The following is a 21,572-nucleotide window of genomic DNA, read 5'->3' as shown; positions in this document are numbered from 1 at the left end:
TCCCTTCTGCTGGCCGGAGGAGGCTGCCCAGGAAGGTCCTCACCCACCAGCATCAGCCAGAGGCCCCAAAGTGGTCCGCAGTGGGGGAAGGGCATGAGGCCAGCCCTGAGCCCACTGGGCCTGGCTGAGCCTCCACCCAAGTGCCCCCGGGAACTCCACAACCCTCCCTTGCATGCTGTGTGCCTCTAGGCCCCTCTCCCAAGCTCCCAGACCTTGTTAGTCACCCGCACAGCATGGGAATCATGAACCCATCACCAGGTGAGAACACACAGGAACTGCCCCTGGCAGTGCCCACAGAGTTGTCCCAGAGGCCAAGAGGGCAGGGTGGGCAGCGGGTGCGCTTGCTGTGGGAGGGCTCAAGCTAAGCCTGCTCTGCAGAAAGGATCCAGAGTTTGACTGAATTCCATGTGCCTGCCTGGATGGAGCCAGGCCTTGGGCCCACGGGCCGTCTCCATGGAGAAGAGGCCATGGCTCCCCCTTGGGACCCCTGGACCATCCAGGGGACAGGGCCCTGAGGGCCACGAGCATGCAATCAGCACTAGGCAGGCAGGCAGCCCCTGCCTGCTGTTCCTGGCATGCCTGTCCCCAAACCCAGGAGCAGGATCACACCCCACCCAGCACCTCACGGGAAGGGGAGTTCTGCCCTCCAGCAGGGGAGCCCATCCCCCATGCCCACCCAGCCACCCGTGCTCACTTGGGAAGTGGGGAGCTGGGCCGACCTGTTCCTCCACAGTGGGACCCTGTCAGCAGGGTGTCCAGGAAGCTGGTGGTCTCGGAGGGTGGCTGGACCTTGGGGCCATTTCCACCATACCCAGACGCCCTGGGCAGGGCAGCAGTCATGTACACCTCTGCTGTATCACAGAAGAGGAGGCGCCCAGCCACAGCCACTGCCCAGCGCACCACCCCCATACACCCCACAGCACCCCTCCCTGAACCCAGTGTCCAGTCCCGTGAAAGGCAGAGAAAGCCCAAGAACCCTTCTGTGTAGTGGCCTTGGACAGTGCCCTCAGCACAGGCAACGTCCACGTCTGTCCTCAGATCAGTCCTGGAAGGCGCCCATCACCCCCTTTTATGGATGAGTAAACTGAGGCTCAGGCTGTGCAGTCAGCAAGAGCTCTGAGAGGCTGAGACGGGATTCAGGGCCCACCCAAGGTGGGCACTTTCTCTGCATTTTCTTAAAACAGCCAAGCCCTACACTCCATGTCACCGTCCCAGCAGGCGCGGTCACCCTGTGCTCAGTCCCTGGGATTCCCTCCTCTGTGCTACCCAGGGCCTGTGGGGTCAGGGGGGCAGGAGGGGGTTTGAGATCATGGAGCTGGCCAGGGCCACTGGCCAAGGCTCTAGTGGATGCACGTCAGAGGGGCCTGAGGAGCCGCGGGAAAGAGCTCTGACCTGGCCTCGGGAGGCCACGTCCAAAATAGCCAGCCCCGCACGGTGAGGGGACTCAGCCAGCGCGCACGTAGGCCTCTCGGCCCCCAGCACTGCCAAGCTGGCTGCGGAAGGTCACAGCTATTTCTGGGCTGGCCCGATGGTGAGATGCAGCCTGGCACCCCCAGAGCCAGTGCACATGGCGCCACCGAGGCCCAGCGGGATGGGGCTACCCCCAGGACACACGGTGGAGGGGCTGGAGGGGCCCGCAGGCTCCCCATGGTTCCTAGATCCTGCTGGGGGAACGGGTGCGATGGCCTTTCCTCTCTGAGCCATCTCCCTCCCAAAAGGCATGTGCAGTGCTATGAGTGGATTAGTTTCATAGTCACACACTGGCTTTTAGAGGCCACCACCACATGCCAAGCCCTGTGCTGGGCACTTGGGTAGACAAAGAACCAAACCAGACCCGGTGCCTGAAACAATCAAGCGGGGGGCACAAAAAGCGGGGCTTGGCCACTGTCTTCAGCTTCTGTGACCCTGGCATACAGGAGGAGGGTGATTTGTGGCAGGGAGGCCGCAGGGCACACACAGGTCCACCCCATGCACACAGAGGCGCCCCACGCCTGGCAAACCCACACCACCAGTGCTGCCAGCACTGGCCCGGGCTCCATCTACCCTGGGTGTTGGCCTTCCCCATGTGACAAATGGGGAACCTGAGGCTCAGAGAGGGTGCGAGACTCAGCCGGTGACCCCCCAGGTAGAGCCTCAGCTCAAAGCCAAGGCAGGTAGGTTCTCTGGGGACCAGGGAAGGGGTCAGCTCCTTTCAATCCCGGAGGCCTGGCCATTGCTCAGTCCGTGGCCACTGTCCTCACACAGGGCTGCCAGCTTGGGAGTGTGACCTGGTTCCCCTCCTGGCTCCCCATTGTGAGCTGTGTGATGGGCTCATCCCTCAACCTCACTCTGCTGTGTGCTCATCTGTGGGATGGGTTCACTGGAAGGCTGTCCTCTGTGCCTCAGTGTGCTCATCTGTGGGATGGGTTCACTGGAAGGCTGTCCTTCGTGGACCTGCCCTTGGTGTTCTCCTGGGATCAGAGGGACATTACCCTTTCCAAGAGGCCTCGCCTGAGTCCCTGGAACACTGGCACTGTGCCAGCTACCCACAGGGGCTGTGAGGACACCAAGCGCCCCAAGAAGACCACCACTTGGAGGACAGTTCCCAGCAGGCACCTGACAACCCTCAGGGGAACCTGGGCAGATGGGGCTTCTTCCCCGCAGGGCTTCTTAAAGCCCCTGTTTCTCCATAGAGGTGGGGACCTCAGAGCCAGGCGGGTGGCCAGCAGGGCATTTCTGGAATGTTTTTGAAACCAGGCACTAGCAACAATGGCACCTCACAGAACCCCACCTTGGCAACACCAGATTGGGCCAGCCCCATTCCCCTAGTCTGGCTGGAAGCCCGAGGGCCGGGGCCTCCCGACTCCTGCCCATGTGTGTGGCTGTGGGCAGTTCTGTGATCCTGGGGCCTCATCCGTGACATGGAACTTCAGACAACCCAGGCCATGGCATGAGGGGATGGCAGGCGGGCCATGTGGGCTGTGACCATGGTGACCATCCGCAGCAGGGCCTGGGCAGAACCAGGCCTGGTCACCTCCCCGACCCAGCCTGTATGTCCCCATGTTCATCACAGCCGTGGTGACGGTGGCTTGAGGGTAGCAAGTTTAGCTCCCGGCTGCAGGCATTGGCTGCCATGACAACAGCCAAGGCCAGACTGGATGCCCAGCCCAGGTGGGTGGCAGGCAGGCACTGCCCCAGGGAGGGGGCTCCCCATTAGCAGGCACCGCTGGGCACCCAGCCACGGCCCTTCACCAGCCCAGGCGGGGCAGGAGGGGGCCTGGGTCACATGGTGCAACCTGGGAGCTGGGCACGCTGAGCAGCCTACACTGCCCGCTTTGAGCACCTGCCTAGCTCCCAGGAGAGAAGGAGGGGAACCATCAGAACCAGCAGACCTAAGGGAGACCTGCTCTCCCAGGCATCTGAAGACTCAGCAGGCAGGTGGGGAGCACCCCAGGGAGAAGCCAGAAACCTACAGGCGCTTTCCAAAGGACCTCAGCTCAGAATGCATCCTGCCAGCCTAGTGGCTACGCAGAGCCCTGTGCCATCTTATGCCCTCCTGCACAGCCCCTTGGGGGCTCTGGGCATTGCCGTGGTGCCCAGAAGGGGTGGGCAGGAGGTCAGGCCACAATCACCAGACCTGCAGGCAGACGAGGCGCCGGGTCCACGGATGGAGGCTCCCATCCCTCCCATCCCCCTGCCCCACCAGGAACTGCCACCAAATAGCCCTGGACCTGAAGGGTGGATCTGGGGGTGGAGGGAGCTCACAGGAGCTGGTCCCTATCCCGCCAGCTCCAGAACTCAGAGACAGCCCCGGGCCAGGAACTTTGCCCTGTCTGGCAGTGCTGCAGCCAGGCCATTCACATGGGCCTGCTAGATGCTGGCAGCTCCCAGGCCTCCCCCAGCAGGGCCCAGGGAGGACTTGGGAAGGCAGCCGTGGGTCAGCACCTTGGGGACTGGGAGACGCTCAGGTCACACTGCCTTCATGTTGGGGCCGGGAATCCCCAAGGAACCATGCAGACTGGAACCCCACCCTCCAGAATCAAATGCCCCACCAGTCCACCCAGATGAGCAAAGAAAACAGGTTATCCACATTGGGGCGTGGTGACGCTGCACAGCAGCGTGGGTACCTCACAACCTTGTCTGTGCCTTCACTCAATTCCCCAGTGGCAAGGCACTCTGTGAAGGCCGGGGAAGGGCCTTCTCAGTCTAGTCTGTACCACCCACCAAGCTCCTGCCCTGCCCTGAGCCCTGGATGGGTGCCAGCATCCCTCTGTTCTCCAGTAGCCGGTGACGTCCCCATAGCACTGGGAACCCGGGGGCAGGGCAAGGACACTTTAACCCTATTTTACAGACTTCTGAGAGCTGCTCAGGACAGAGCCTGTGTAGGCGGGGGTGCTATCGTAATTTATTTTTTGAGATAAAATTCATAACGCATGAAATCCACCATTTTAGTCTTTGTTTTTTTTTTTTTTTTTTAGACGGAGTCTCGCTCTGTTACCCAGGCTGGAGTGCTGTGGTACGATCTCGGCTCACTGCAACCTCCGCCCGCGGGTTCAAGCAACTCTCCTACCTCAGGCTCCCAAGTAGCAGGGATTACAGACGCCTACCATCACACCCAGCTAATTTTTGTATTTTCAGTAGAGATGGGGTTTTGCTATGTTGGCCAGGCTGGTACCAAACTCCTGACCTCAGGTGATCCACCCGCCTTGGGCTCCCAAAGTGCTGGGATTACAGGCGTGAGCCACCAGGCCCAGCCATTTTAACCATCTTAAAGTGTACCCTTCAGTGTTTTTAATATATTCACAGTGCTGTGTAATCAACACCCCTAATTCCAGAACATTTCCATCACCCCTCCCACCAGCAGTCACTCCGCCCTCCTCCCCCAGCCCCTGGCAACCACCAGTCTGCTTTCTGTCTCTGTGGACTTGCCTGTTTGGGACATTTTTTATGAATGGCCTCACCACGTGGCCTTCTGTGCCTCGTTCCTTTTGCTTCTCCTGGCGTTCTAAAGGCTCGGCCACAGCGCAGCCTGGGTCTGTGCCCGCTCCACTTGTTGGCTGCTTATATTCTACTGCAGGAGTGTGCAATCTTTTGGCTTCCCTGGGCCTGGGCCACACTGGGAGAACTGTCTAGGACCACACATAAAATACACTAACACTAATGATGGCTGATCACCAAAAAAAAAAAAAAACCCTCATAATGTTTTAAGTAAGTTTATGAATTTGGCCGGGCACAGTGGCTCACGCCTGTAATCTTAGCACTTTGGGAGGCTGAGGCAGGTGGATCACTTGAGGTCAGGAGTTTGAAACCAGCCTGGCCAACATGGCAAAACCCCATGTCTACTAAAAATACAAAAATTAGCAGGGCATGGTGGTGGGCGCCTGTAATCCCATCTACTCGGGAGGCTGAGGCAGGAGAATCACTTAAACCCAGGAGGCGGAGGTTGCAGTGAGCCAAGATCCCACCACTGCACTCCATCCTGGGCAACAGAGGGAGACTCCATCTCAAAAAAAAAAAAAAAGTTTACAAATGTGTGTCGGGCTGCATTCAAAGCCGTCCTGGGCCACACTGCGGGCTGGACAAGCTCGTTCTACCATATGGGCCTGCCACATTTCGTTTGTCCGTTCCTCAGCTAACAGACATTTGGGTCATTTCCAGGTCTGTCTGAATTTTATTCTCAGGGACCGAGCCAGGGGACTGTGCAAGGTTGAAGGGAGAGCTACACCTTAACCGTCACCCCACAACTTCTGTTCTCCCAAGACCCCATCACGTACAGGAGGTTGAGGTCCTACCAGATGCACCCTTGTGGGAGTCCCAGCTTTGTGTCCGCATGTGTGAAGGAATGGAGGGGGCAGGAGAGGGACTGGGGGTGGGGAGGCCTGGGAGTCCAGGCCAGCATGTAGACTGTGGGGACACAAGGCAGGTAGGCAGAATCCACACCTTCCAGGGTCTGTCCGGGCTGTGCCAGGCTGCTGAGGGAGGATGCTGGGCAGGTCAGGGTGGGAGGGAGGTCCCAGTGGCCAGGGGAGTTGGGGAGGGACCCTCCAGGATCCCCGACAGAGAGGGCAAAGGGTACCCCCCAAGGGCCTGAGAGAGAACCCAGAAGGTGAAGGTGGCATCAGAGACGGGCCTTAGAGGACAAGAAAGATTTCTGAGCATTTTTGGAAGTTCAAAGCATAACCTGCATGACCTTGCACACAGGGCACAGGGCAAAGACTTATTTAATTCGCTCAGTGGGAACGGCAGGAGGCAAAGCCGGCTCAGAGGAGGATTCAGGGCGAAGTGCCTACAGCCCTTGAGAGCTGGCAAGATGGATTAAGATGGAAAGAAGAGGTGGGCTGTCGGTGGCGTGCAGGCAACACAGCCGTCACCACTCGCCATCTTCTCTGCCACAAAGAATCCACTTGCACCTCTACCAAAACTGTAGTTCACGCAGGATGTCAATGAGTCTGGGCCCCATTTGATCACAAACACTGGGGACGCACATCCCCAGAGTTGGCCTAATTGATCCAACAGAGCAGAGTGGAAGAAGCTGCATCCAGACGGGGGTGCGGCTTGAGCAAGGGCCAGAGGCAGGAGGGCAGGCAGCGGAGAGAGGAGGGCAGAACTTCCCAGGGGTACACCCCAGGGAACTGCTCTCCGGAAAGGGCGGGCTCTGGGTGGCAGCGAGAGAGGAGGGCAGGACTTCCCAGGGGTACACCCCAGGGAACTGCTCTCCGGAAAGGGTGGGCTCTGGGTGGCAGCGAGAGAGGAGGGCAGGACTTCCCAGGGGACACCCCAGGGAACTGTTCCCCGGCTTCTCAGAAGTGCTTCAGGGCATGGACAGGCCTCCACAATCCCCAGTCCAGGCACGTCACGGAACCAAGTGCAAGGTGAAGAAGTGGAAAGTCCCCAAAATCCCCAGACGGGGCAGGAAAGCGGCCATGGGTGGCTGACAAGTGAAACGGTGACACCTGAGCCCAGATACCTAAAGCCACCGCCCAGAGGGGCCACCGAGGGTCACCAAGAATCTGGGATACCCACTGGCATCCTGAGTATCCCCACTGCTGCCCCCACCACTGTCCTTGACCTAAGTCAGATCATAGCCCCCTCTGCTCAAAGCCTCCAATGGCGCCCACATCACTCAGGAAAGCCAAAAGTCCTTATCGCCCTAAAGGCCCCACACGACCTGCTCCCTGCCCTCTGACCTCCTACCACTGCCCCCTCCTCATCTGCTGCAGCCTCACCTGCCTCCCAGCTGTTCCTGCAACTTGCCAAGCACAGTCCTGCCTCCGACCCCTTGCACTGGCTGTGCCGGTGGCCAGGAGCATGCTCTGTCCCCACGTTGTCCGGTGCTGGCCCCTTCTTATCACTCGGATCTCAGGTTCAGCATCCTCCTGTTCCTCCTGCTAGCCACCGAGACCTGTCCTCCGTCCCCCACCCACGGTAGGGGTCATCTGTCCCCCTACTGGCAAACTCGTCCGCCTCTCTCCCCGCACAAGACAAGAGCCCGGCCACAGCCCCAATCTCGGCTCCCTGGTTCTGTGAGCCCCGTACACAGCAGGTGCTGGCTCAGTGGGTGTGTGAACACATTCGACTGTCCTGTGAGTGGGAGGAAGGCAGAGACAAGCATCCCCAGTGAGGGATGAGGATGCTGAGGACGGAGGAAGGAACACCCGCCAGCAGCCATTCCTTCTCACCCAAGCACTCCCAGCAACACAGTGACCAGGGCATCTGTGGATGGACCCAAAGTCACTGTTCGGGTGGTCTTGGGGAAAACTAACTCCGACCTCAGGGACCCGGAGGTTGGAGGGCCTGGAGGAAGGATCGTCTGCTGAGTGTCTAGCCAAAATTGCTTGGGGAGCCCCCAAGGAAGACACGACATGCCAAGCACCCAGAAAGAACTGGGGGCCACTTCTACATGGGGCCCACAGGACAAGGAGCCAGGCATGCAAGGCCCAAGGGACCTGGGTCCCCATTGCCTCGCTGCTCCCTCACCAGGGGGCCAGGGCCCTAAACAGTGCCAGAGAGGTCCTGCTTATTCCTGGGGCAGCCCCTGCAGCCCTGTTCGTGACTTGTCTGTCCCTGTCATGAACTGTGGGCAGCAGACCGGGAGTGTTGACTGACCCATGCCAGGTCCCCAGGATCAGACACAGGGTCAGGCCCAAAGCAGGTGCCGGTTAACGCTGTGGGATGAGGATTTCTGGCAGTTTAAATTACTTCTTGAACACTCCTGGCAATGTAGACAGTCAGTGCCCAATGAGTGCTGCCAGTTGGTGGTACTTCCTGAGTGCCAGGCGCTGCTCTGTGCCCTACTTCTGCACTCGCCCCATGGCTGCCTCCTCCTGGAGGCCCTCAGGGGATCCTTGAGGATGGAGCCCCTGCCTCTGCAGAGATGCTCTGCCTCCAAGCCTCTGCTGACTCGGTATCACCTCCCGAGGACCTGTCCATTCTGTCCATCCAAATCCCACCTCCCTGGAGGCCCATTCACCAGCCCACACTTACTGGGTACCTACTGAATACCATGGCTATACTGTGGGTCCAAGGGAGCTCACGAGGAGAAAGGTTCAGTTCCTGGCATGACAGCAAACTTGGCAGAGCAATCAGGAGCTGGACTCATGGCGGCCAGAGACCCCAGGACCCCAGGACAAGGGGAGAGAGGCCCTCAGCTGCTGGGGGGCCCTGCCCCAGTGGACCCTCCAACCCCATGAGAATCCCCTATCCTTGACCCAGTTTCTACCCGAACCCCTGAAAGGGGGAGAGGCACAGAGGCCCCGAAGATGGCCCACCTTGTCCTGCACCATCCATCAAGTACAGCCGCTCCTCAAATAACACTGTTGCTTTCAACGTGGTTTCGTGATGATGATGATGAGAAAAAAAATCGCTTCCCATTCAGGGCCATTGCGTGGCATGTGCACGAGCTCCCCAGGTCTGTGTGGGTTTTCTCCCCGTCCTCCAGCTCCCCCATACCCCAACGCGGCGCACATCAGGTGAACAGGCGTGTCGCCATGGCCCTGGCTGAGTGGGTGTGGCTGTGCATGTGAGTGTTCCCCGCAAGGGGACGGTGTTCTGAGCAGGGTCGGGTCCCACCTCGTGCCCAGAGCTGCTGGGACAGGCTCGGCCACTCATGACCCTGAACTGGAAAGTGGGTTGGAAAAATGAATGAATAAATGAATAAAAATTATTGCAAAATAAAAATTCATCAAATAGACACAGTCAGACGAATGCATGGCAATACAGGAAGCCACCACGTTTGTGACTGTTTGATTTTGAAGTGTGTGGTGGCAGGAGGCACTCCCGACTACGGTCACCGTGCAGACGTGTGTTCCGCTGTCACTCACTGACCCGCGGAAAGCTGGGCAAGCAATTCTCTTCCCTGTTTAATTCACTTTTCTTACATTATGTGTAGCTCACATTTACTTCAGTGTTTAATATTAGAAGTGTTTGGGGTCTTCATTTGAAGCTTGGTGATGTTTTTGTAACCAGAAGTACCTGGCAGGAACTTAACTCTTACCTATATCTATCAACTTATGGTAATACTAGTTTCCTTAAACCAATTTTCACTTACAACTGGCATCACTTTGCTTAAAGTCGCAGCTTCCAAGAACTTATGGATGACGTGACATGAGGACTCACTGTACACCGTACCCAGGAAAAAAGTCTGGGGTGCCCTGTGGCCAGCCTGGGCCCGGCGAGGCCCGGGACTCTCAGACCAGAGCTTCCCCCAACATCCCACAACATTCTCCCTTCTCAGCAGCATCGGCAACACCAGGGAGGGCAGTGCCACTGCACACACGGTGCCCAGCCTCCTCGGCCCTGCGCGAGGCCACTGCAGCCTTTCCTCTGGGGCTGCGTGCTGGTTGCATGCCCTCTTTCACTTACTGTCTCGTAACGAGTCAGGATGGAGAGGCTGACGGGGCTCATCCTGGGGTTGGCCCGGCTCTGCCTGTCTGACCTGGGGAGGTGGCTAACCCTAAGTCCTATCACTCCCTCCGAATCAGGGGCACCACACCCCAGGGCTGCTGGGAGGCTGGATGGAAGAACAGTGGCCCTGGTGCACACAGGAGGTGCTTGGGACCAGCCAGGGACCCTCCTGAGACATCTATTCCTACTCTGGACCGGCCGCTGGCCAGGCCCCCAACAAACAAGCCCCGGGGCTGCCTGCAGGCACCTGGATCCGCCAAAGCCCAGGTTCTCACGCTCACTTCCTCTTCAGGGGAGGCTGGGGACGCCCGCCAGGCCCAAAAACCCAACACACTCTCAGGGAGGGCTCACCCTAGAAGATCCTGTGTAGACACCTTCTAAAGGGATGGGAAAGGGGAAGCAGAAGCGGGGAGGGGTGGAGGGAAAGTGAGGAAAGAGGGGAGCAGGAGGTATGGGGGAGGGGAAGAGGGGTAGCCAGAGGCGGAAGGGCCATTCCCCAGCCTCCCCATGTGGGCGGGGGCAGGGCTGCCCGCCCCACCCCACCCGAATCCTGAAGGCAGGAGGCCAGGACAGGCGCGAGGCCGCCAAGAACACAGGGTGCAAGGCCCCACAGAGGTCACAGATCCCCCTGTGGCCAGGCAGGCCCTGCTGGCAGTGTCTATGGGAAAGGCCCTGGACCCAGCCTGCTACATTCAGGCCTGTCAGTGGGCACTGGGGTTGCCACAAATGCCAGGGCAGCTGGACCCATCCTGTGGAGTGGAAGCCCAGGCCCCTGAGCCTGCTCCAGGAGGGTCCAGACCTACAGGGTGACCTGGGGGAGCCCTGAGCAGGGCACCAGAGGACGGAAGGAGGTGGTGGAGAGAGGGGTTCTGCAGGGCCACAAGCACCCCGACTGGTCCCATTCATGCCCTCAGCTCCCGCCAGCTGCACCTGCCCACCTCTCCCTTCACCCGCCTCACCCACACCTTGCAGCCTCAGACCCGTCACCCAGGGCGGCCTCCAATGTTCCCAGAGGCTGCACCCTCTGCCGGCACCCCTCTCCCCATCTCCCTTCTCCTGGACACCTCAGCTGCTGCCCAGGTCTCCTCCTCCAGCCCCAACCCAGGGTGGCTTGTGTGATATCAGGAGAGGTGTGGGATCCCGGGAGCTGGAGGAATGGCCCTGACATCACGCAGGCCACCCTGGGCTGAAGCTGGAGTGGCCTTGTCTGTGCCCCGAGACTGTGAACTTCATGGGACTGGGCCCTGCTGTGGCCACAGCGGGGAATGGGTAGGTGACTGTGTGGATGGACAGATGGATGAGCTCGGTGAATGGTTTGGTCCACGCTCCGGCCCACGTGCCCCAGCGCCCCGCTCCACCTGCTGTTCTCTGAGCTCCCTGCCCCCGCATGCTTTCCTGGGACTCCACGGCACAGACCTCTGAGCCGATGGCTGTCCTCACAGGCCCGGGGCCCCTCGGGACGGCCCTTCCGGTGACTTCCTGCCAGGGAGGCTGGGGGAGGGGTAAACAAGGCCTCCAGATGGCTTCCTGTGGCTGGGCAGCCGTGGGAACAGCCCGGCCCAGGGACGCCACCAAAGGAGGGGAGGGTGGGAGCAGGGGCCGGCCAGCAGTATCCATCAGCAGAGCATCTGCTGACATGGACCTGCTGCCCTCTTGGAGCCTCCGACATGGCCGGGGGGGATGTGACACCCTGTTTACAGAGGGGGACACTGAAGCACAGGCAGGCAAGTTACCCCAAGGCCAGCCGCGAGACCCCTGAGCCCATCAAACCCAGTGCCCTCCCCTCCACACCAGAGGCTCCTGTCTCTGGCCTCATCTGCAAAGGAGCAGACGAGCTGGCTGGCTGGAGGCCACAACACCACGATGTGCAGGTGTGCAGGTGCCAGCTCGTCTGTCTTCCGTCCCAGCACTGCCACTCCCCAACTGTGTCACCTAGCAGAGTGCCAGCCTCAGACACCAGCTTCCCTCCCTGGGAAACAGGGCAGCCATGGCAGCTGCCACCAGGGGACCCTGAGGTTTAAGGATGTGCCCTGGGTGAGCTCCGGCTGCCGGCCCAGAAGAGGCTCGCAACGGTGCCATTCAGAGTGATGCTGTTCCATCAGGTCCTGGGTGCCCAGGAGGAGCCTGTCCTCACCCGGCTTGCCCCTTCCTGGTGCCTCGTGCACGACTCCCTCTGCACCGTGATGCCATCTCCTCCCAAAAGCCCACCCTGACTAACTGCTTCCTGCCCCACCATGACTTCTAAGTCTTGGGGACACACGCTCCAGGAAGGGAACTGCCATCTCCAAGTCTATCAATCTCTAGGGAACTGCCGTCTCTAGGTCTGTAAGTCCTACTCATCCATGGGATCTCTTTGGGGTCACGACCGCCCCTCTCTGCCTACTGTCATCCCCACAGGGCCAGTGTGGGCCCGGGCAGCCCCCAAGAGGTATGGGGAGGCGGGAACTACACAGCAGCCAGGATAGGGACGAAGCGGGTGGCAGGACACACAGCCGGGCACCAACCACCCTCCCGTCTGAGCCAGGGTTCTGCCAGTGGGCCAAGAAAGACTCACCCCGGTGCCGAGATGCACATCCTGGCTGTCCACGGCCTTACTTAGGAGAGCCCATCATGGGGGTGGGGGGATGGCTGGTTAATAAGCATCTGGCCAGACCCAGAGACCAGGGTCCAAGGGTGCCATCGGGAGAGGACCCCAGTCAACACCCAGGGAAATTTCAAGTGACACCGCAGAACAGCACCCGAGGCCGGCCTGGTTCTTGTGAAATGAAGCAGAAGGCCAGAGCGACTGCAGCCACGTGTTCACCGGGCCGTTTGAATTTTCATAATGAACATGACCAAATGTGTGACTAAAACAATAACCACGTTTGGACTGGGCACAGAGGCGGGCCGGGCGCAGCGGCAGGCCAGGCGCAGAGGCGGGCCGGGCACAGAGTGGGCCGGGCACAGAGTGGGCCAGACGCAGTGGCTCACACTGTAATCCCGGCACTTTGGGAGGCCGAGGCAGGAGGATCCCTTGAGTCCAGGAGACCAGCCCAGCCAACACGGTGAAATGCCATCTCTGCAAAAAATAGCTGGGCATAGTGGTACATGCCTGTGGTCCCAGCTACTCAGGAGGCTAAGTCAGGAGAATCGCTTGTGCCTGGGAGGCAGAGGTTGCAGTGAGCTGAGATCGTGCCATTGCACTCCAGCCTGGACAACAGAGTGAGACTCCATCTCAAAAAAGAGAAAACAATAACTACATGTTTGAAGTGTTATTTAAATGTCACCTCTCCCCTATGTGAGCTCCTCGTGAGTCCCGTAGTGCTGCCATTGCAGGTCCCCAGGCTGCCCCAAGAACACAACCTGGCAGGTGGGGAAACTGAGGCACCCGTGGGCAGCCCTCTGCCAGGTCACAGGCCTGGAAGAGAGTAAGAGGCGTGCCACCACGACCCGGTCCATCCATGGCAGTCACCGGCCCAGAAGCAAGCAGCTTGGCTCAGCTGGCTGGGGCTCACCCATCTGCTGTGGGGGCTGGGGTCTCCCCATTCTCCAAACACAAAAACTGAGGCCCAGAAAGGGCAGGAGCAGGGAGAGCTGGCAGAGCCAGGGCCAGGCCCTGTAGCTCCCTAGGGCCATGCAGAGGGGACAGGGAGGCCACCGAGGGGAGGGGCAGCCGGGAGCCCCGGGCACCCCCAGGGACCCCCTGAGCTCCACACGGCAATTCCCAGCAGATGGGCCTCTGGGCAGCTGGCCAGAGGGAAGCAAAGCCCGGGAGGAAGGGCCTCTGCGGCTGACCCAGGACGGGGAGATTAAAGGAGAAGATGTTTGCCTTGGCAGGGGCCCCAGGACCAGGCGAGCCAGAGGAGGGGGCCAGCGTTCCAGGCATCAGTAGAAGATGCCAGAGTGGGGGTGGCAGGAGTAAGAGGTACCCGCTCTAGGGGCAGGGGCAGAGTGGATGAGCAGGGAAAGCACACTGTGTGCCGCAGCAGGGGTGGTGACGGGGACCTGAGGCAGGCGGGAAGAAACCCTGGGTGGGGTGGCGGGGAATCCTCCAAGCCCTCCCAAGCCTCTTCCAGGAAGCCTGAGTCACAGGAGGGCCCCAGGGCCAGGAGAGCAGCCGGGAGCACCGGTCCCATGGGAAGGGGACCGAGATGGGGACAGGGACAGGGCAGGGCCACCCGTCACCTCCTCTAGCTGGGCCAGGCCTGGCTTCGAGGTCTCCGTGGCGGGTGAGGACGAGGCCGTGGGAACAGGCTCCTGCAGCTCTCCGGAGGGACGGGGGGGTGGTAAAGCTAGAGAGACTGGGTCCAGCCCATCCTGCAGAAGGGGAAACTGAGGTCCAAAAGAAGAGCCTCCTGGACAATGACGTCATCAACTGAAGCGTCGCCTGGGCAGCCCAGGCCCGGACACTGGGGAGACCAAGGCAAGCGTCTCCCCAGCCAGGCCCTGAGCACCCTCATCCAGGGGTGTTCAGCTTCCAGAGTCCGGGTCTAGCACATCCACCCTCAGCCACGGACCCGAGACCCTCCAACTCCCAGGGTTAGCGCCTCCCTCCTAATGCCCCATTTCCAGGACCCACCCCAGGGAACTCTGATCCCCCCAGGCCCTGCCCCACCTCACAGCCTCGCTCTAGAACATTCCCTGGTTCTGCCACTCCATGCCCCAGGATGGGAGTCAGGGACTTGAACCCTAGCATGCCGCAGTCTAGGGGGTTCCCAGACTCCCATCTGCCCACATCAGCAATGGTGGCTCCTGCAGGGATAGTGGAATCTCCGGGAGTTGGGGGCTGTGCCTCAAACAGAACCAAGCAATCCGGGGGTGCTTCCCCACCTTACAACCACTCATCTGGTCCAGCCTCTTATTTGCAAGTGCAGAGCAGAGATGCCAAGGGATGTTATGCCCACCTCTGAGGGTCACCTAGCAGGAGACCTGGGCCCCACTGGCCCACTCCACCTCTCATCCAGCAGACAAACCCTGAGCACTGGCTAGGCCAAGCCCCAGGCAGAGGGCACAGAGGCCCTCTTCTCGGCCATCCCAACACCACTGGACCCTGACCACATCTTCCAGGGCCAAGGGCTCCAGCCTGGGCACCTCCAGGCAGGCCTCAAGCAGACGCCTCCCTCCCTGCTCTGCCTGCGCTGACTGTCCCACGTCCCGGTCTCGGCCCGTCCAGGACTCAGCCACACACAGCCAGGCTCACACATAATAAACGCAGGAGCCAGGCCGACCCTGGACAGAGAGCGGGCTAGTGGTGCCAAAGCCTCAGAACCAGGGGCAGCAGGAGGAGCAATGCCCAACTCAGGTCTAATTTCTGCAAAACATTTTGTTCAACTCCCTTCCAGCTCCGATGGGCAAGGATAACAGAACCTCACTGAACTATCCAGAAAAATCACTGCCTTTTATAGACAAGAACACTGGTCCCAAAGAGGTCAAAACCAGGCTCCACAGCCACTGAGGCACTCAGGCCCCGAGGCAGGGTTCTCATGCCCAGTACCCGCCCCCCCCACCTGCCTTGTGAGGGTTTGCAGGGGACGTGCACCCCACCTTCACCTTCTGACTCACTGGACTCCCAACTGAGGCCAGTGGGGAGCATGTGCCCAGCGTGGGGCAGCCAGGTGGCAGAGCTGTCATTGTTCTGTACTTGTGGTAGGAGCTGGGCATGGCAGAGGCCCTTCCCAGCAGGACTCCTGTCCTCTCCCACCCAACCCCAACCCAGGACAGGCCTTACAGGAAGATGTCCCAGCCCACCCAGGGGGCTCCATCCGGGTCACTGGGACCTCCTTCAGACAGCCCCCATTGCCTGGAGCCTGTGTGACCTCATGAAGTGACAGAGCCTCAGCCTCTCACTGTACAATGGGCGGACAGCCTGCCCTGTTGTCACAGGGACCTACCAGAATGGGGTCGGCACAGCCCTGCACACCCTGGCAACTACCTTCCCCAAGCCCTGGCTTCCCTGCCTGTAACACAGCTCTCACTCCTGCTCCAGGAGCCACTCTGGCCCTGAGGAGGCGGCTGAAGCCACATTCAACACAGATCAACCTGCGTTCATCCCTCTGAGCCCTCTGGGGCCTTCCAGCCTGGCTTTCTCCCTGGCCAGCAAAACAGCAAGGGAGGAGAGGCTGCAGGATCCAAGCCCCCAGCCAGCCCGGCCACCCTCCCAGCACCTGGCTCAAGGGCAGGTCCCAGAGAGTGCAGCCCAGGCTGTTTCGTTCCCTGGATCCTTCGTCCACTGTGCCTGGAACCCCAGCAGGCTCAGTGCACTCAGGGCCCGCACGTCAGCTTGTCTGCTCCGCACACACAGCCCATCAGGTTATGCGTGGTCTCGTCCCACAAGAGAAGGGTACACTGAGGCTCAGAAGGTGACATAGCCAAGCTGGCGTGGCCAAGTTAGCCTTTCCTGAGGCCACCTCCCCCCACTCTGTAGCCCCCATCCCCACCTCATCTCTTCCAGGCCCAATCATCAGCAGGTGCCCTTTGTCCCCCGTGTGCCTGTGGCACAGCTGCTCCACTTGGTGCCAGCTCCTCGGGGCAGGGCTTGGGACTGTCCTGTTCCCAATGGGCCAGAGCAGGCACACACAGTAGGTGCTCCAGGGTCGGGGGCTCAGTGAGAGAGGAATGCTGGACGGGCTGCCCGGGGCCAGATTCCATGCCACCTGATGACCTGGAGACAGGTCCTTAGGGCCACACCCTTGGTTGGAAGGAAGAGCCTCTCCTTTTCTAAACTACTTTTTGTACAACAGCCTTGGCGCAGCTCAAAAGATAAGTGAGGTTCTCAGGATCCTGACCTGAGGCGCCCCAAGGAGGGGAGACACGTGCACCCTCTCTGCCAGGTGAACTACTGGGCCATCGGAACCCACAGCTCTTGCCCCACCCGCACTGGCACCGGCTGTGTCCACGTAGCCCTGATCCCACTCGGCTAAAGAGCGCAGCTCTCAGCTGCCGTAGGTGGCTGCCAGGACCCTCCACTCTCTGCTCGGGCTCCTGGGTGGAAGGAAACACCTGTCTCTGTTCCCATCCCACCTCCGGGAGGCCCCACCCCACCCGACCCCCAGGGAGGCCAGCCTACCCAGTTGGCAGGCGTGGGGCACACCCCGGGCTGCCCCCAACCGCACCCACCCCACTCGCAGCACACCGAAATCAGGCAGCCGCGATGCCACCCGGATCACGTACCTGTGCGAAATGCAGTACCTCCACCCGCGGCCCACAGCCACTCCCACCCAACTCTGAACCTCCACCCGAGGCCCACAGCCACTCCCACCCAACTCTGAACCTCCACCCGCGGCCCACAGCCACTCCCACCCAACTCTGAACCTCCACCCGCGCCCACGGCCACTCCCACCCAACTCTGAACCTCCACCCGCGGCCACAGCCACTCCCACCCAACTCTGAACCTCCACCCGCGCCCACGGCCACTCCCACCCAACTCTGAACCTCCTCCTGTGGCCCACAGCCACTCCCACCCAACTCTGAACCTCCTCCTGCGGCCCACAGCCATTCCCACCCAACTCTGAACCTCCACCCGCGGCCACGGCCATTCCCACCCAACTCTGAACCTCCACCCGCGGCCACGGCCATTCCCACCCAACTCTGAACTGTGCAGAGAGGGCGGGGCTCATCGGCTCTCGGACCTTGCCCAGGTTCCTGCCTATGGGTCCTGCGAGCAGGTCCAGGTCAGAAGGAGGGGTGGGAAGTCTTTTTTACCTCACACATGTTCACTCGTGTGACCGAGCCTCACCACTTCCTGCCAGGAAGACCCATCATTGCTCCCATTTTACAGGTGTGGAAACAGAGGGGCAAGAAGTCAAGCATCCAGTAAGACACTGGGAAGCCAGGCCCTCCTGCCTCTAGCCCAGCCTTGGCCTGCTGCACTTGCTAGGAAACGCCACTGAGGGCAGGGAGGGGTGCCAGGGATCAGACGGAGTAGGTGACAGCAAGGGTGGCCAAGGTGGAGGTAGGGAGAAGCGGTGCTCTTGAGGTGAGAAGTGGTCTGGGACAGTGACCATCTGGTTACAGCCTTTGGTCAGGTTTGGGACCTTCATGGAACAAGGCAAGCCCAAGGTCTTGGGGGGCAAAAAATCACTGCTATCTGTCAGCCCCAGGCCCAGAAGCTCGCCGCTCAGCCCCTCTGGCCAAATGCCACCTGGGCACCAACCTGGTACCCTTTCCACTCAACTCTCCCTTTCGCCAGGGCCTGCCAACCAGGGAGAGGCCTCCCCAAGCTGTATCACCGCCATCTGGATGTAACTCCCTAAGGAGGTCACGTGCATAGGCACTGGGCACCAGCGGACACTCTGCCCACCCTGGCGGTGAGCGCGAGGGCTCACACCAGCTTATGTGCCCCTCTCAGGCTGTGTGCACCTCTGCCCGAGTCCTCAGCCAGTAAAGTCACGTCTGTGTAGCTTGGGCGTAGTTACACTACAGAAATTGGCCAGTGCCAATTCAGGATTTAGTTAAGCATTTGTTAAGCGTGCCCTCACGTCATTTTTGAGCCCAGCCACCCATGGTGACTCCAAGACCTCCTCACCATCCAAACTGCCCACTTGTCTGAGAAAGAAGCCCACCCACCCGGCCTTCCTCCTGTCTCCCACGTCCAGTGCCTGACTGCATCAGCCAGCCACCCTCACCATGTCCTGGGCTGGTACTGAGGACAGAGAGAGGACCAACTGAGGCCCCCAGCCTTACTCAGGGCAGGCTTCCGGGAGGAGGGCAAAGGCAGAGAGGAGCAGGTAGCTGAGGAAACAACCTGGAGGCTGTGTCTCATCCCCGCCTGCATTTTCTCCCTCCTGCTGACTGCCTGTGGGGGCCTGTCCACAACCTGCCCCACTCAGCCAGCCAGCCATGCCCCAGCTCCAGGTCCAGCACTGGGCCTGGCACAGAGTAAGTGCTTGGCGAACATGTTGGGGGTGTTGAGGGGTGACCAGTTCCCTAGCGGGGCTATTTGGAAACAGTCCAGGAATTCCTACACAGGGCAGCTTCTCCTCCTTAGTAACCACAGTGAGGGGGGCCAGCGTGGTGATTGGGAGACCCCCAGTGGCTAATTCCACTCAGGTGACAGGCTCGGAGCCACCCATTGACAGCAGCTCCAACGCCCCCTTCACAGATGGGAACACCAAGGCTCTGCTTAGCCGTACAGGCTAGGGGTTGCACCAACTCCACCTTTCTGGGCCTGCATCTCCTCATCTGAGAAATGGGGTTGATGAACTTCTTGGGAGGATTGCAGGAACTCTGTGAAGCACCGCTCTGCACAGGGCTGCCAGGGGGCTTCTGTCTGTGTAAGGCCACAGGCACCCTGTGTTCAGTGACCTCCTCTGGTCTGCAGCCGAGGACACTGCTCCAGCCTGGGAACAGGGCCCCCAGGGTCCGCAGACTAGGGGGACGCCCAGCACTCACCATCATGAGCAGGGCACACCCCAGAGCCCGCAGGCAGAGAGAGGAGGTGCAGCACGTGCCTTTCAGCCTTGGCTGAGGGTGCCCGGGCACACACTGTGACCAGCTAGCCTGGACCCCACGCTGCCCTTGGAGCCGCTATCAGAGAGGGCCAGGGAAGCCTCCCTCATAAAGGGCTTCCCTTTGGGAAGCGACAGGCCAGGGTGAAACTGCTCTGCCCACTTGGAGCTAAGCATGCCACCACCCCACCCCGGCGGCCACCAGCTGCCCAGGGGCGTGTCAGCCGTCACCCGTTTAATCCTGAGGCACGTGGATCAAGGCTGCTGACCTGATTCTACCGGGGTGCTGCTTGAAGGGCTGAGGCGCCGCCCGAGTCCCAACACTGGTATGGTCTGAGCCGGACTCCACCCGGCCTGAGACGTGACGCTTGGCTTCCCCGTGACCTCCATTGACATCCACGACCCGCCCTGGAGGCACGGAAGGCTGTGGGGTTCCAGCCCTCCGAACTGTGCAGCTGAGGAAACTGAGCGCTTAACGGGGGTAGAGCCAGATCCTGGGCGGGACCCTGGCCAGGATGAACTCAGGGTAGGAGGTCTCCCGCGCACCCAGAAACGGGAGCGGGTCACCCCTTCCAGCCAGGGGTGTCCTGTGGCTCGCCTGGGGAAACAGCAGCCTCCTGGGGCTCGGCCCCGGCACGTGGTAGCCTCCAGGCCCACGTTCCCGCCGGAGCGGACGCCAGGCGAAGGGTCCCGGGACGCGCCGGCAGGGGGAAGGCGGCGGCCCTCCCGGCTGCGCGGCCCCGAGCCGTGCCCGGAGCGGGCGGCGGGCTCGCGCGCGGACGGCCCCCCACGCGCCTGCACAAAGCGCCGCGCGCCCCCGCCCCGAGCGGGCGCGGAGGAGACTGACCTGGCGGTCCGGGCGGCGCCGGCACGACGGGCGGAGGGCTCGGGACGCGCGCGCCCTCGTGCACAGGCGCGGCCGCGGCGCCGCCAGCTTGGGGCGCGCGCCGGACCCACCGGGTCACGTGGGGGCACGGCCCAATGGGAGCGCTCCCCACGCCGCGGCCGCGCGCTCGCCTGCCCCGAGGCCGCCCGTGGGCTGGGAGGAGGTGGCTGTGACCGCGCGGGCGGCCTCGGGCGCTGACCTTGGCTCGTGTACCTTGGCTCCTGTACCTGGCGGGCGCCTAGGCCAGGTCGGCCTGGGGCGGGCAGGCGTTGGAGGGGCAGTTTTGAAGCCCGAGTGAGGAGGCAGAGGGCGGGATGTGGACGAGGCCATGGAGTTGACGAAACTTCTGGAGTTCTCAGTTTCCCCCTAAGTCGACTGGGGCTGGGTCCCCTGCCGCCAGGCGGGCTGACTGAGGGGATGGGCTGGGGCGACAAGACAGCAGCCACCCGGCCCGGGTACTTGCGGTCAGACCGGCTTCGAGGCCCCCGGACCCCTGTGTTATCAGGACGGGTAGGGCGCCCACGGGACACCTGGTGCTCAGAAGAGCGGGAAGGCCTGTGGACGGGGCCTGCCTGAGCTGCACCACCCCGTGCCTCCAGGCTGCAAGGCCAGCCCAGGTGAGGGCGGCATCTCAGCCTCCAGCCCTTGGGGACCTTGAGGACATCCTCTTCTAGGTCAACCCTTCCTAGGGAGGCTTGCGGCTCCAGTTACTGGAAAAACCAGTGCTGGTTCAATGAAGCAGGAGGCCCCAGGACAGGGGGAAACAGAGGCAAGCTGGGGTCTCCCAGGGGGCCTTACCCACCCAGCCCTTTTCCATGCCAATCCCTGGGCCCTTGGCCCAGTCAGATGTTCAACTGCTCCAGTCCTGCCTCCACTTCCCCGAAAGATGCTCTTCCACCCATCCACCCTCAGCAGCCAGAGGGACCCCGGGAAGATGGGAGTGAGAGCCGCCTTCCTCTGCAAAAGCCTCCAGGCACCGCCTCACTGGTGAAGGCCAGAGACCCTAAACTGTCCCACGACCACCTGACTGGGCTGCCTCCCCGCCACCTGGCTGCCACCTCTCTCAGTGCCAAGCTCTTCCTCCAACCCAAAGTTTCCTTCCCAGCTAAGGGCGTTTGCACCTGCTGCTCCTTTTGCCTGGAAGTTCACCCCAGACTATTCCAGGGCTTCTGTCCTTCCCATTGCGTGGTCCCCATCAGCTGCCACCACCTCTGAGAGCTCAGCCTCCGCTGGCCCTCCTGTCTCTCAGCCCACATACTCTCCACTCTGCCAGAAAGTCCCCCAATCAGTGACAACACAGGTCACGGTCCACACCTCATCTGGCTTGTGTCCCCGTGCCCAGCATCTGGCACAGAGCTGGTGCGTGCAAATCCTGGGCA

At 61.2% G+C, this 21,572-nt stretch overlaps 1 protein-coding gene across 3 annotated transcripts in view; it reads right to left on the bottom strand.

The window, feature by feature from the left end:
- PTP4A3 (protein tyrosine phosphatase 4A3) overlaps positions 1 to 20,218 on the bottom strand; it is a 43,594-nt gene extending 23,376 nt beyond the window's left edge. For all 3 annotated transcript variants that reach the window (XM_065519676.2, XM_074000062.1, XM_074000069.1), the window contains exon 1: positions 20,155 to 20,218. The gene's annotated coding sequence lies outside the window, so the exon portion shown is untranslated. The remainder of the gene's footprint in view (positions 1 to 20,154) is intronic.
- Positions 20,219 to 21,572: the final 1,354 nt, after the last annotated feature.

The sequence above is a fragment of the Macaca fascicularis genome, chromosome 8 (assembly GCF_037993035.2).
Source record: "Macaca fascicularis isolate 582-1 chromosome 8, T2T-MFA8v1.1".
Taxonomy (NCBI): domain Eukaryota; kingdom Metazoa; phylum Chordata; class Mammalia; order Primates; family Cercopithecidae; genus Macaca; species Macaca fascicularis.
The sequence above is the reverse complement of the archived record's forward strand: the minus strand, read 5'-3'. Positions and strand labels throughout refer to the sequence as shown.